We start from the raw sequence: 15,160 nt of genomic DNA on the forward strand, positions 1-15,160 counted from the left end.
CGTTGAGCAAGGAGTAGCTCTTGTCTATTCCATATTTGGCTTAAGGAACTTTATCTGTGCTCATTTCAATCTCTGGTTTTATGCAGCACCCCAACTCACCTTTCCCCTTAAGCAAGCATAAGTTGGGTTTCTAAATTTGAGACCCTGTTCTGTTTTGGAATTCAGTTCCTGTGTAGCCAAGTTTACATTCCGTGTATTAGTGATATCTTATGATGTTTCTTTTTCTGTGTGACTTATTTCAGTTAGAATCATCATACCTGAATCCACTCATTATGCTGCTACGGGCCTGATGACATAGATTTCATTGCTGAGTGATATTGCATTGTACGTAAGTACCACAACTTCTTTATCCATTTTTCACTTTCTGCGATATTGAACTTGTACCGTAAACCAGGTTCTTGTAAACAGAGCCGTCCCAACCTTTGGGGTGGCTGTGTCTTTTTGATTTTAATTTCCCTAAGCTATAAGACCATAAGTGGAAGTGCCCTAGGCTCTGTTGCTTTGTTTTTTAGATGTTTCAGGAAACACCATACACTTCTCCCGAGTGGCTGTTGGCAATTTACATCCCGCCCATCAGCATAACAAGGCTCCCAGTTCTCCATGGCCTGTCCTGCCTTTCTGGATTTTACACTTTTTTCAGATGGCCCTTTTGACCGGGGGGAAGTGAGACTTCATTGTAGTGCAGATTTCCTTTGCAAGCTTGCTTGGTTGGCCAAAAAGGGCGTATGCGTTTTTTCCTGAATATATTCAGGAAAAAACGCATACGCCCTTTTTGGCCAAGTGCATCATTGTGGACGTTCTGCCTCTTTTCCTATGCTTTAAATGCAATTCCAGTCTACCTCCTGAAATCGGTTTCCTGCAATTCTGCCCCGCTTTCAAGTTCTCTTGGCAGCCTTACTTCAGTATATTTTTGGACGATAGCTGTCATTTATAACTCTGCAGGTTTGTGAATTACAGTGCCCCTGAGCTCCTTTCTTTAACTCGCTTTCTCGTGAGCTGGCCGCAACACCGCAGGATGGATTCAGCCCCTAATCTGGTTCGGGCACGGCACGCTGAGCCTTTGGTTAATTCCTCTTCCAGGTGCGAAATTAGAGTTAAATTTGCCCGTCCAGAAACCTCCACCTAGTCTCTCATTGGTTCTCCCTATTCCTGTTCATCTTCCGCAGAAATTGCAAACTGGGCCAAACAGGAGGTTAAAGGCACTGACTCTCCAAGTCGGGAGAGTGTTAGTAAAGCGTCTGGAATGTTGCACCCGAGTACCAGGGGACGAAAACTGACACATATTGGAACACGTCTCCCGATCACACGGTTGATCATACTCTGGGTTCCACATGCATGTTTTAGCTGAAGGAAGAATACCTTAAACCTGGAGAGTTGAGACCCGTGGAATGGGTACCATGCAATATGACTTCAAAGGGTCTTCATTTGCTCACCGAACTTCTCCAATCCTATCACTGCTGCGTTTATGCCCCTGTACACACGCTTGATTCTCTTTCGGAGACATAGCAATCCATAGGTTTTAAGATACTTCCTAGTCAGGTACACTCTTAGGCATTTAATATGGGGTGTTGAGTCCATTTCGTTGAGCAAGGAGTAGCTCTTGTCTATTCCATATTTGGCTTAAGGAACTTTATCTGTGCTCATTTCAATCTCTGGTTTTATGCAGCACCCCAACTCACCTTTCCCCTTAAGCAAGCATAAGTTGGGTTTCTAAATTTGAGACCCTGTTCTGTTTTGGAATTCAGTTCCTGTGTAGCCAAGTTTACATTCCGTGTATTAGTGATATCTTATGATGTTTCTTTTTCTGTGTGACTTATTTCAGTAAGAATCATCATACCTGAATCCACTCATTATGCTGCTACGGGCCTGATGACATAGATTTCATTGCTGAGTGATATTGCATTGTACGTAAGTACCACAACTTCTTTATCCATTTTTCACTTTCTGCGATATTGAACTTGTACCGTAAACCAGGTTCTTGTAAACAGAGCCGTCCCAACCTTTGGGGTGGCTGTGTCTTTTTGATTTTAATTTCCCTAAGCTATAGGACCATAAGTGGAAGTGCCCTAGGCTCTGTTGCTTTGTTTTTTAGATGTTTCAGGAAACACCATACACTTCTCCCGAGTGGCTGTTGGCAATTTACATCCCGCCCATCAGCATAACAAGGCTCCCAGTTCTCCATGGCCTGTCCTGCCTTTCTGGATTTTACACTTTTTTCAGATGGCCCTTTTGACCGGGGGGAAGTGAGACTTCATTGTAGTGCAGATTTCCTTTGCAAGCTTGCTTGGTTGGCCAAAAAGGGCGTATGCGTTTTTTCCTGAATATATTCAGGAAAAAACGCATACGCCCTTTTTGGCCAAGTGCATCATTGTGGACGTTCTGCCTCTTTTCCTATGCTTTAAATGCAATTCCAGCCTACCTCCTGAAATCGGTTTCCTGCAATTCTGCCCCGCTTTCAAGTCCTCTTGGCAGCCTTACTTCAGTATATTTTTGGACGATAGCTGTCATTTATAACTCTGCAGGTTTGTGAATTACAGTGCCCCTGAGCTCCTTTCTTCAACTCGCTTTCTCGTGAGCTGGCCGCAACACCGCAGGATGGCTTCAGCCCCTAATCTGGTTCCGGCACGGCACGCTGAGCCTTTGGTTAATTCCTCTTCCAGGTGCGAAATGAGAGTTAAATTTGCCCGTCCAGACACCTCCACCTAGTCTCTCATTGGTTCTCCCTATTCCTGTTCATCTTCCGCAGAAATTGCAAACTGGGCCAAACAGGAGGTTAAAGGCACTGACTCTCCAAGTCGGGAGAGTGTTAGTAAAGCGTCTGGAATGTTGCACCCGAGTACCAGGGGACGAAAACTGACACATATTGGAACACGTCTCCCGATCACACGGTTGATCATACTCTGGGTTCCACATGCATGTTTTAGCTGAAGGAAGAATACCTTAAACCTGGAGAGTTGAGACCCGTGGAATGGGTACCATGCAATATGACTTCAAAGGGTCTTCATTTGCTCACCGAACTTCTCCAATCCTATCACTGCTGCGTTTATGCCCCTGTACACACGCTTGATTCTCTTTCGGAGACATAGCAATCCATAGGTTTTAAGATACTTCCTAGTCAGGTACACTCTTAGGCATTTAATATGGGGTGTTGAGTCCATTTCGTTGAGCAAGGAGTAGCTCTTGTCTATTCCATATTTGGCTTAAGGAACTTTATCTGTGCTCATTTCAATCTCTGGTTTTATGCAGCACCCCAACTCACCTTTCCCCTTAAGCAAGCATAAGTTGGGTTTCTAAATTTGAGACCCTGTTCTGTTTTGGAATTCAGTTCCTGTGTAGCCAAGTTTACATTCCGTGTATTAGTGATATCTTATGATGTTTCTTTTTCTGTGTGACTTATTTCAGTAAGAATCATCATACCTGAATCCACTCATTATGCTGCTACGGGCCTGATGACATAGATTTCATTGCTGAGTGATATTGCATTGTACGTAAGTACCACAACTTCTTTATCCATTTTTCACTTTCTGCGATATTGAACTTGTACCGTAAACCAGGTTCTTGTAAACAGAGCCGTCCCAACCTTTGGGGTGGCTGTGTCTTTTTGATTTTAATTTCCCTAAGCTATAGGACCATAAGTGGAAGTGCCCTAGGCTCTGTTGCTTTGTTTTTTAGATGTTTCAGGAAACACCATACACTTCTCCCGAGTGGCTGTTGGCAATTTACATCCCGCCCATCAGCATAACAAGGCTCCCAGTTCTCCATGGCCTGTCCTGCCTTTCTGGATTTTACACTTTTTTCAGATGGCCCTTTTGACCGGGGGGAAGTGAGACTTCATTGTAGTGCAGATTTCCTTTGCAAGCTTGCTTGGTTGGCCAAAAAGGGCGTATGCGTTTTTTCCTGAATATATTCAGGAAAAAACGCATACGCCCTTTTTGGCCAAGTGCATCATTGTGGACGTTCTGCCTCTTTTCCTATGCTTTAAATGCAATTCCAGCCTACCTCCTGAAATCGGTTTCCTGCAATTCTGCCCCGCTTTCAAGTCCTCTTGGCAGCCTTACTTCAGTATATTTTTGGACGATAGCTGTCATTTATAACTCTGCAGGTTTGTGAATTACAGTGCCCCTGAGCTCCTTTCTTCAACTCGCTTTCTCGTGAGCTGGCCGCAACACTGCAGGATGGCTTCAGGCCCTAATCTGGTTCCGGCACGGCACGCTGAGCCTTTGGTTAATTCCTCTTCCTGGTGCGAAATGATAGTTAAATTTGCCCGTCCAGACACCTCCAGCTAGTCTCTCATTGGTTCTCCCTATTCCTGTTCATCTTCCGCAGAAATTGCAAACTGGGCCAAACAGGAGGTTAAAGGCACTGACTCTCCAAGTCGGGAGAGTGTTAGTAAAGCGTCTGGAATGTTGCACCCGAGTACCAGGGGACGAAAACTGACACATATTGGAACACGTCTCCCGATCACACGGTTGATCATACTCTGGGTTCCACATGCATGTTTTAGCTGAAGGAAGAATACCTTAAACCTGGAGAGTTGAGACCCGTGGAATGGGTACCATGCAATATGATTTCAAAGGGTCTTCATTTGCTCACCGAACTTCTCCAATCCTATCACTGCTGCGTTTATGCCCCTGTACACACGCTTGATTCTCTTTCGGAGACATAGCAATCCATAGGTTTTAAGATACTTCCTAGTCAGGTACACTCTTAGGCATTTAATATGGGGTGTTGAGTCCATTTCGTTGAGCAAGGAGTAGCTCTTGTCTATTCCATATTTGGCTTAAGGAACTTTATCTGTGCTCATTTCAATCTCTGGTTTTATGCAGCACCCCAACTCACCTTTCCCCTTAAGCAAGCATAAGTTGGGTTTCTAAATTTGAGACCCTGTTCTGTTTTGGAATTCAGTTCCTGTGTAGCCAAGTTTACATTCCGTGTATTAGTGATATCTTATGATGTTTCTTTTTCTGTGTGACTTATTTCAGTTAGAATCATCATACCTGAATCCACTCATTATGCTGCTATGGGCCTGATGACATAGATTTCATTGCTGAGTGATATTGCATTGTACGTAAGTACCACAACTTCTTTATCCATTTTTCACTTTCTGCGATATTGAACTTGTACCGTAAACCAGGTTCTTGTAAACAGAGCCGTCCCAACCTTTGGGGTGGCTGTGTCTTTTTGATTTTAATTTCCCTAAGCTATAAGACCATAAGTGGAAGTGCCCTAGGCTCTGTTGCTTTGTTTTTTAGATGTTTCAGGAAACACCATACACTTCTCCCGAGTGGCTGTTGGCAATTTACATCCCGCCCATCAGCATAACAAGGCTCCCAGTTCTCCATGGCCTGTCCTGCCTTTCTGGATTTTACACTTTTTTCAGATGGCCCTTTTGACCGGGGGGAAGTGAGACTTCATTGTAGTGCAGATTTCCTTTGCAAGCTTGCTTGGTTGGCCAAAAAGGGCGTATGCGTTTTTTCCTGAATATATTCAGGAAAAAACGCATACGCCCTTTTTGGCCAAGTGCATCATTGTGGACGTTCTGCCTCTTTTCCTATGCTTTAAATGCAATTCCAGTCTACCTCCTGAAATCGGTTTCCTGCAATTCTGCCCCGCTTTCAAGTCCTCTTGGCAGCCTTACTTCAGTATATTTTTGGACGATAGCTGTCATTTATAACTCTGCAGGTTTGTGAATTACAGTGTCCCTGAGCTCCTTTCTTCAACTCGCTTTCTCGTGAGCTGGCCGCAACACCGCAGGATTGCTTCAGGCCCTAATCTGGTTCCGGCACGGCACGCTGAGCCTTTGGTTAATTCCTCTTCCTGGTGGGAAATGAGAGTTAAATTTGCCCGTCCAGACACCTCCAGCTAGTCTCTCATTGGTTCTCCCTATTCCTGTTCATCTTCCGCAGAAATTGCAAACTGGGCCAAACAGGAGGTTAAAGGCACTGACTCTCCAAGTCGGGAGAGTGTTAGTAAAGCGTGTGGAATGTTGCACCCGAGTACCAGGGGACGAAAACTGACACATATTGGAACACGTCTCCCGATCACACAGTTGATCATACTCTGGGTTCCACATGCATGTTTTAGGTGAAGGAAGAATACCTTAAACCTGGAGAGTTGAGACCCGTGGATTGGGTACCATGCAATATGACTTCAAAGGGTCTTCATTTGCTCACCGAACTTCTCCAATCCTATCACTGCTGCGTTTATGCCCCTGTACACACGCTTGATTCTCCTTCGGAGACATAGCAATCCATAGGTTTTAAGATACTTCCTAGTCAGGTACACTCTTAGGCATTTAATATGGGGTGTTGAGTCCATTTCGTTGAGCAAGGAGTAGCTCTTGTCTATTCCATATTTGGCTTAAGGAACTTTATCTGTGCTCATTTCAATCTCTGGTTTTATTCAGCACCCCAACTCACCTTTCCCCTTAAGCAAGCATAAGTTGGGTTTCTAAATTTGAGACCCTGTTCTGTTTTGTAATTCAGTTCCTGTGTACCCAAGTTTACATTCCGTGTATTAGTGATATCTTATGATGTTTCTTTTTCTGTGTGACTTATTTCAGTTAGAATCATCATACCTGAATCCACTCATTATGCTGCTACGAGCCTGATGACATAGATTTCATTGCTGAGTGATATTGCATTGTACGTAAGTACCACAACTTCTTTATCCATTTTTCACTTTCTGCGATATTGAACTTGTACCGTAAACCAGGTTCTTGTAAACAGAGCCGTCCCAACCTTTGGGGTGGCTGTGTCTTTTTGATTTTAATTTCCCTAAGCTATAGGACCATAAGTGGAAGTGCCCTAGGCTCTGTTGCTTTGTTTTTTAGATGTTTCAGGAAACACCATACACTTCTCCCGAGTGGCTGTTGGCAATTTACATCCCGCCCATCAGCATAACAAGGCTCCCAGTTCTCCATGGCCTGTCCTGCCTTTCTGGATTTTACACTTTTTTCAGATGGCCCTTTTGACCGGGGGGAAGTGAGACTTCATTGTAGTGCAGATTTCCTTTGCAAGCTTGCTTGGTTGGCCAAAAAGGGCGTATGCGTTTTTTCCTGAATATATTCAGGAAAAAACGCATACGCCCTTTTTGGCCAAGTGCATCATTGTGGACGTTCTGCCTCTTTTCCTATGCTTTAAATGCAATTCCAGTCTACCTCCTGAAATCGGTTTCCTGCAATTCTGCCCCGCTTTCAAGTCCTCTTGGCAGCCTTACTTCAGTATATTTTTGGACGATAGCTGTCATTTATAACTCTGCAGGTTTGTGAATTACAGTGTCCCTGAGCTCCTTTCTTCAACTCGCTTTCTCGTGAGCTGGCCGCAACACCGCAGGATTGCTTCAGGCCCTAATCTGGTTCCGGCACGGCACGCTGAGCCTTTGGTTAATTCCTCTTCCTGGTGGGAAATGAGAGTTAAATTTGCCCGTCCAGACACCTCCAGCTAGTCTCTCATTGGTTCTCCCTATTCCTGTTCATCTTCCGCAGAAATTGCAAACTGGGCCAAACAGGAGGTTAAAGGCACTGACTCTCCAAGTCGGGAGAGTGTTAGTAAAGCGTGTGGAATGTTGCACCCGAGTACCAGGGGACGAAAACTGACACATATTGGAACACGTCTCCCGATCACACAGTTGATCATACTCTGGGTTCCACATGCATGTTTTAGGTGAAGGAAGAATACCTTAAACCTGGAGAGTTGAGACCCGTGGATTGGGTACCATGCAATATGACTTCAAAGGGTCTTCATTTGCTCACCGAACTTCTCCAATCCTATCACTGCTGCGTTTATGCCCCTGTACACACGCTTGATTCTCCTTCGGAGACATAGCAATCCATAGGTTTTAAGATACTTCCTAGTCAGGTACACTCTTAGGCATTTAATATGGGGTGTTGAGTCCATTTCGTTGAGCAAGGAGTAGCTCTTGTCTATTCCATATTTGGCTTAAGGAACTTTATCTGTGCTCATTTCAATCTCTGGTTTTATTCAGCACCCCAACTCACCTTTCCCCTTAAGCAAGCATAAGTTGGGTTTCTAAATTTGAGACCCTGTTCTGTTTTGTAATTCAGTTCCTGTGTACCCAAGTTTACATTCCGTGTATTAGTGATATCTTATGATGTTTCTTTTTCTGTGTGACTTATTTCAGTTAGAATCATCATACCTGAATCCACTCATTATGCTGCTACGAGCCTGATGACATAGATTTCATTGCTGAGTGATATTGCATTGTACGTAAGTACCACAACTTCTTTATCCATTTTTCACTTTCTGCGATATTGAACTTGTACCGTAAACCAGGTTCTTGTAAACAGAGCCGTCCCAACCTTTGGGGTGGCTGTGTCTTTTTGATTTTAATTTCCCTAAGCTATAGGACCATAAGTGGAAGTGCCCTAGGCTCTGTTGCTTTGTTTTTTAGATGTTTCAGGAAACACCATACACTTCTCCCGAGTGGCTGTTGGCAATTTACATCCCGCCCATCAGCATAACAAGGCTCCCAGTTCTCCATGGCCTGTCCTGCCTTTCTGGATTTTACACTTTTTTCAGATGGCCCTTTTGACCGGGGGGAAGTGAGACTTCATTGTAGTGCAGATTTCCTTTGCAAGCTTGCTTGGTTGGCCAAAAAGGGCGTATGCGTTTTTTCCTGAATATATTCAGGAAAAAACGCATACGCCCTTTTTGGCCAAGTGCATCATTGTGGACGTTCTGCCTCTTTTCCTATGCTTTAAATGCAATTCCAGTCTACCTCCTGAAATCGGTTTCCTGCAATTCTGCCCCGCTTTCAAGTCCTCTTGGCAGCCTTACTTCAGTATATTTTTGGACGATAGCTGTCATTTATAACTCTGCAGGTTTGTGAATTACAGTGTCCCTGAGCTCCTTTCTTCAACTCGCTTTCTCGTGAGCTGGCCGCAACACCGCAGGATTGCTTCAGGCCCTAATCTGGTTCCGGCACGGCACGCTGAGCCTTTGGTTAATTCCTCTTCCTGGTGGGAAATGAGAGTTAAATTTGCCCGTCCAGACACCTCCAGCTAGTCTCTCATTGGTTCTCCCTATTCCTGTTCATCTTCCGCAGAAATTGCAAACTGGGCCAAACAGGAGGTTAAAGGCACTGACTCTCCAAGTCGGGAGAGTGTTAGTAAAGCGTGTGGAATGTTGCACCCGAGTACCAGGGGACGAAAACTGACACATATTGGAACACGTCTCCCGATCACACAGTTGATCATACTCTGGGTTCCACATGCATGTTTTAGGTGAAGGAAGAATACCTTAAACCTGGAGAGTTGAGACCCGTGGATTGGGTACCATGCAATATGACTTCAAAGGGTCTTCATTTGCTCACCGAACCTCTCCAGTCCTATCACTGCTGCGTTTATGCCCCTGTACACACGCTTGATTCTCCTTCGGAGACATAGCAATCCATAGGTTTTAAGATACTTCCTAGTCAGGTACACTCTTAGGCATTTAATATGGGGTGTTGAGTCCATTTCGTTGAGCAAGGAGTAGCTCTTGTCTATTCCATATTTGGCTTAAGGAACTTTATCTGTGCTCATTTCAATCTCTGGTTTTATTCAGCACCCCAACTCACCTTTCCCCTTAAGCAAGCATAAGTTGGGTTTCTAAATTTGAGACCCTGTTCTGTTTTGTAATTCAGTTCCTGTGTACCCAAGTTTACATTCCGTGTATTAGTGATATCTTATGATGTTTCTTTTTCTGTGTGACTTATTTCAGTTAGAATCATCATACCTGAATCCACTCATTATGCTGCTACGAGCCTGATGACATAGATTTCATTGCTGAGTGATATTGCATTGTACGTAAGTACCACAACATCTTTATCCATTTTTCACTTTCTGCGATATTGAACTTGTACCGTAAACCAGGTTCTTGTAAACAGAGCCGTCCCAACCTTTGGGGTGGCTGTGTCTTTTTGATTTTAATTTCCCTAAGCTATAGGACCATAAGTGGAAGTGCCCTAGGCTCTGTTGCTTTGTTTTTTAGATGTTTCAGGAAACACCATACACTTCTCCCGAGTGGCTGTTGGCAATTTACATCCCGCCCATCAGCATAACAAGGCTCCCAGTTCTCCATGGCCTGTCCTGCCTTTCTGGATTTTACACTTTTTTCAGATGGCCCTTTTGACCGGGGGGAAGTGAGACTTCATTGTAGTGCAGATTTCCTTTGCAAGCTTGCTTGGTTGGCCAAAAAGGGCGTATGCGTTTTTTCCTGAATATATTCAGGAAAAAACGCATACGCCCTTTTTGGCCAAGTGCATCATTGTGGACGTTCTGCCTCTTTTCCTATGCTTTAAATGCAATTCCAGTCTACCTCCTGAAATCGGTTTCCTGCAATTCTGCCCCGCTTTCAAGTCCTCTTGGCAGCCTTACTTCAGTATATTTTTGGACGATAGCTGTCATTTATAACTCTGCAGGTTTGTGAATTACAGTGCCCCTGAGCTCCTTTCTTCAACTCGCTTTCTCGTGAGCTGGCCACAACACCGCAGGATTGCTTCAGGCCCTAATCTGGTTCCGGCACGGCACGCTGAGCCTTTGGTTAATTCCTCTTCCTGGTGGGAAATGAGAGTTAAATTTGCCCGTCCAGACACCTCCAGCTAGTCTGTCATTGGTTCTCCCTATTCCTGTTCATCTTCCGCAGAAATTGCAAACTGGGCCAAACAGGAGGTTAAAGGCACTGACTCTCCAAGTCGGGAGAGTGTTAGTAAAGCGTGTGGAATGTTGCACCCGAGTACCAGGGGACGAAAACTGACACATATTGGAACACGTCTCCCGATCACACAGTTGATCATACTCTGGGTTCCACATGCATGTTTTAGCTGAAGGAAGAATACCTTAAACCTGGAGAGTTGAGACCCGTGGAATGGGTACCATGCAATATGACTTCAAAGGGTCTTCATTTGCTCACCGAACTTCTCCAATCCTATCACTGCTGCGTTTATGCCCCTGTACACACACTTGATTCTCCTTCGGAGACATAGCAATCCATAGGTTTTAAGATACTTCCTAGTCAGGTACACTCTTAGGCATTTAATATGGGGTGTTGAGTCCATTTCGTTGAGCAAGGAGTAGCTCTTGTCTATTCCATATTTGGCTTAAGGAACTTTATCTGTGCTCATTTCAATCTCTGGTTTTATGCAGCACCCCAACTCACCTTTCCCCTTAAGCAAGCATAAGTTGGGTTTCTAAATTTGAGACCCTGTTCTGTTTTGTAATTCAGTTCCTGTGTAGCCAAGTTTACATTCCGTTTATTAGTGATATCTTATGATGTTTCTTTTTCTGTGTGACTTATTTCAGTTAGAATCATCATACCTGAATCCACTCATTATGCTGCTACGAGCCTGATGACATAGATTTCATTGCTGAGTGATATTGCATTGTACGTAAGTACCACAACTTCTTTATCCATTTTTCACTTTCTGCGATATTGAACTTGTACCGTAAACCAGGTTCTTGTAAACAGAGCCGTCCCAACCTTTGGGGTGGCTGTGTCTTTTTGATTTTAATTTCCCTAAGCTATAGGACCATAAGTGGAAGTGCCCTAGGCTCTGTTGCTTTGTTTTTTAGATGTTTCAGGAAACACCATACACTTCTCCCGAGTGGCTGTTGGCAATTTACATCCCGCCCATCAGCATAACAAGGCTCCCAGTTCTCCATGGCCTGTCCTGCCTTTCTGGATTTTACACTTTTTTCAGATGGCCCTTTTGACCGGAGGGGAAGTGAGACTTCATTGTAGTGCAGATTTCCTTGCAAGCTTGCTTGGTTGGCCAAAAAGGGCGTATGCGTTTTTTCCTGAATATATTCAGGAAAAAACGCATACGCCCTTTTTGGCCAAGTGCATCATTGTGGACGTTCTGCCTCTTTTCCTATGCTTTAAATGCAATTCCAGTCTACCTCCTGAAATCGGTTTCCTGCAATTCTGCCCCGCTTTCAAGTCCTCTTGGCAGCCTTACTTCAGTATATTTTTGGACGATAGCTGTCATTTATAACTCTGCAGGTTTGTGAATTACAGTGCCCCTGAGCTCCTTTCTTCAACTCGCTTTCTCGTGAGCTGGTCGCAACACCGCAGGATGGCTTCAGGCCCTAATCTGGTTCCGGCACGGCACGCTGAGCCTTTGGTTAATTCCTCTTCCTGGTGCGAAATGAGAGTTAAATTTGCCCGTCCAGACACCTCCAGCTAGTCTCTCATTGGTTCTCCCTATTCCTGTTCATCTTCCGCAGAAATTGCAAACTGGGCCAAACAGGAGGTTAAAGGCACTGACTCTCCAAGTCGGGAGAGTGTTAGTAAAGCGTCTGGAATGTTGCACCCGAGTACCAGGGGACGAAAACTGACACATATTGGAACACGTCTCCCGATCACACGGTTGATCATACTCTGGGTTCCACATGCATGTTTTAGCTGAAGGAAGAATACCTTAAACCTGGAGAGTTGAGACCCGTGGAATGGGTACCATGCAATATGACTTCAAAGGGTCTTCATTTGCTCACCGAACTTCTCCAATCCTATCACTGCTGCGTTTATGCCCCTGTACACACGCTTGATTCTCTTTCGGAGACATAGCAATCCATAGGTTTTAAGATACTTCCTAGTCAGGTACACTCTTAGGCATTTAATATGGGGTGTTGAGTCCATTTCGTTGAGCAAGGAGTAGCTCTTGTCTATTCCATATTTGGCTTAAGGAACTTTATCTGTGCTCATTTCAATCTCTGGTTTTATGCAGCACCCCAACTCACCTTTCCCCTTAAGCAAGCATAAGTTGGGTTTCTAAATTTGAGACCCTGTTCTGTTTTGGAATTCAGTTCCTGTGTAGCCAAGTTTACATTCCGTGTATTAGTGATATCTTATGATGTTTCTTTTTCTGTGTGACTTATTTCAGTTAGAATCATCATACCTGAATCCACTCATTATGCTGCTACGGGCCTGATGACATAGATTTCATTGCTGAGTGATACTGCATTGTACGTAAGTACCACAACTTCTTTATCCATTTTTCACTTTCTGCGATATTGAACTTGTACCGTAAACCAGGTTCTTGTAAACAGAGCCGTCCCAACCTTTGGGGTGGCTGTGTCTTTTTGATTTTAATTTCCCTAAGCTATAAGACCATAAGTGGAAGTGCCCTAGGCTCTGTTGCTTTGTTTTTTAGATGTTTCAGGAAACACCATACACTTCTCCCGAGTGGCTGTTGGCAATTTACATCCCGCCCATCAGCATAACAAGGCTCCCAGTTCTCCATGGCCTGTCCTGCCTTTCTGGATTTTACACTTTTTTCAGATGGCCCTTTTGACCGGGGGGAAGTGAGACTTCATTGTAGTGCAGATTTCCTTTGCAAGCTTGCTTGGTTGGCCAAAAAGGGCGTATGCGTTTTTTCCTGAATATATTCAGGAAAAAACGCATACGCCCTTTTTGGCCAAGTGCATCATTGTGGACGTTCTGCCTCTTTTCCTATGCTTTAAATGCAATTCCAGTCTACCTCCTGAAATCGGTTTCCTGCAATTCTGCCCCGCTTTCAAGTCCTCTTGGCAGCCTTACTTCAGTATATTTTTGGACGATAGCTGTCATTTATAACTCTGCAGGTTTGTGAATTACAGTGCCCCTGAGCTCCTTTCTTCAACTCGCTTTCTCGTGAGCTGGCCACAACACCGCAGGATTGCTTCAGGCCCTAATCTGGTTCTGGCACCGCACGCTGAGCCTTTGGTTAATTCCTCTTCCTGGTGGGAAATGAGAGTTAAATTTGCCCGTCCAGACACCTCCAGCTAGTCTCTCATTGGTTCTCCCTATTCCTGTTCATCTTCCGCAGAAATTGCAAACTGGGCCAAACAGGAGGTTAAAGGCACTGACTCTCCAAGTCGGGAGAGTGTTAGTAAAGCGTCTGGAATGTTGCACCCGAGTACCAGGGGACGAAAACTGACACATATTGGAACACGTCTCCCGATCACACGGTTGATCATACTCTGGGTTCCACATGCATGTTTTAGCTGAAGGAAGAATACCTTAAACCTGGAGAGTTGAGACCCGTGGAATGGGTACCATGCAATATGACTTCAAAGGGTCTTCATTTGCTCACCGAACTTCTCCAATCCTATCACTGCTGCGTTTATGCCCCTGTACACACGCTTGATTCTCTTTCGGAGACATAGCAATCCATAGGTTTTAAGATACTTCCTAGTCAGGTACACTCTTAGGCATTTAATATGGGGTGTTGAGTCCATTTCGTTGAGCAAGGAGTAGCTCTTGTCTATTCCATATTTGGCTTAAGGAACTTTATCTGTGCTCATTTCAATCTCTGGTTTTATGCAGCACCCCAACTCACCTTTCCCCTTAAGCAAGCATAAGTTGGGTTTCTAAATTTGAGACCCTGTTCTGTTTTGGAATTCAGTTCCTGTGTAGCCAAGTTTACATTCCGTGTATTAGTGATATCTTATGATGTTTCTTTTTCTGTGTGACTTATTTCAGTTAGAATCATCATACCTGAATCCACTCATTATGCTGCTACGGGCCTGATGACATAGATTTCATTGCTGAGTGATACTGCATTGTACGTAAGTACCACAACTTCTTTATCCATTTTTCACTTTCTGCGATATTGAACTTGTACCGTAAACCAGGTTCTTGTAAACAGAGCCGTCCCAACCTTTGGGGTGGCTGTGTCTTTTTGATTTTAATTTCCCTAAGCTATAAGACCATAAGTGGAAGTGCCCTAGGCTCTGTTGCTTTGTTTTTTAGATGTTTCAGGAAACACCATACACTTCTCCCGAGTGGCTGTTGGCAATTTACATCCCGCCCATCAGCATAACAAGGCTCCCAGTTCTCCATGGCCTGTCCTGCCTTTCTGGATTTTACACTTTTTTCAGATGGCCCTTTTGACCGGGGGGAAGTGAGACTTCATTGTAGTGCAGATTTCCTTTGCAAGCTTGCTTGGTTGGCCAAAAAGGGCGTATGCGTTTTTTCCTGAATATATTCAGGAAAAAACGCATACGCCCTTTTTGGCCAAGTGCATCATTGTGGACGTTCTGCCTCTTTTCCTATGCTTTAAATGCAATTCCAGTCTACCTCCTGAAATCGGTTTCCTGCAATTCTGCCCCGCTTTCAAGTCCTCTTGGCAGCCTTACTTCAGTATATTTTTGGACGATAGCTGTCATTTATAACTCTGC

This window comes from Lagenorhynchus albirostris, chromosome 6, assembly GCF_949774975.1.
Source record: "Lagenorhynchus albirostris chromosome 6, mLagAlb1.1, whole genome shotgun sequence".
NCBI classification, from domain to species: domain Eukaryota; kingdom Metazoa; phylum Chordata; class Mammalia; order Artiodactyla; family Delphinidae; genus Lagenorhynchus; species Lagenorhynchus albirostris.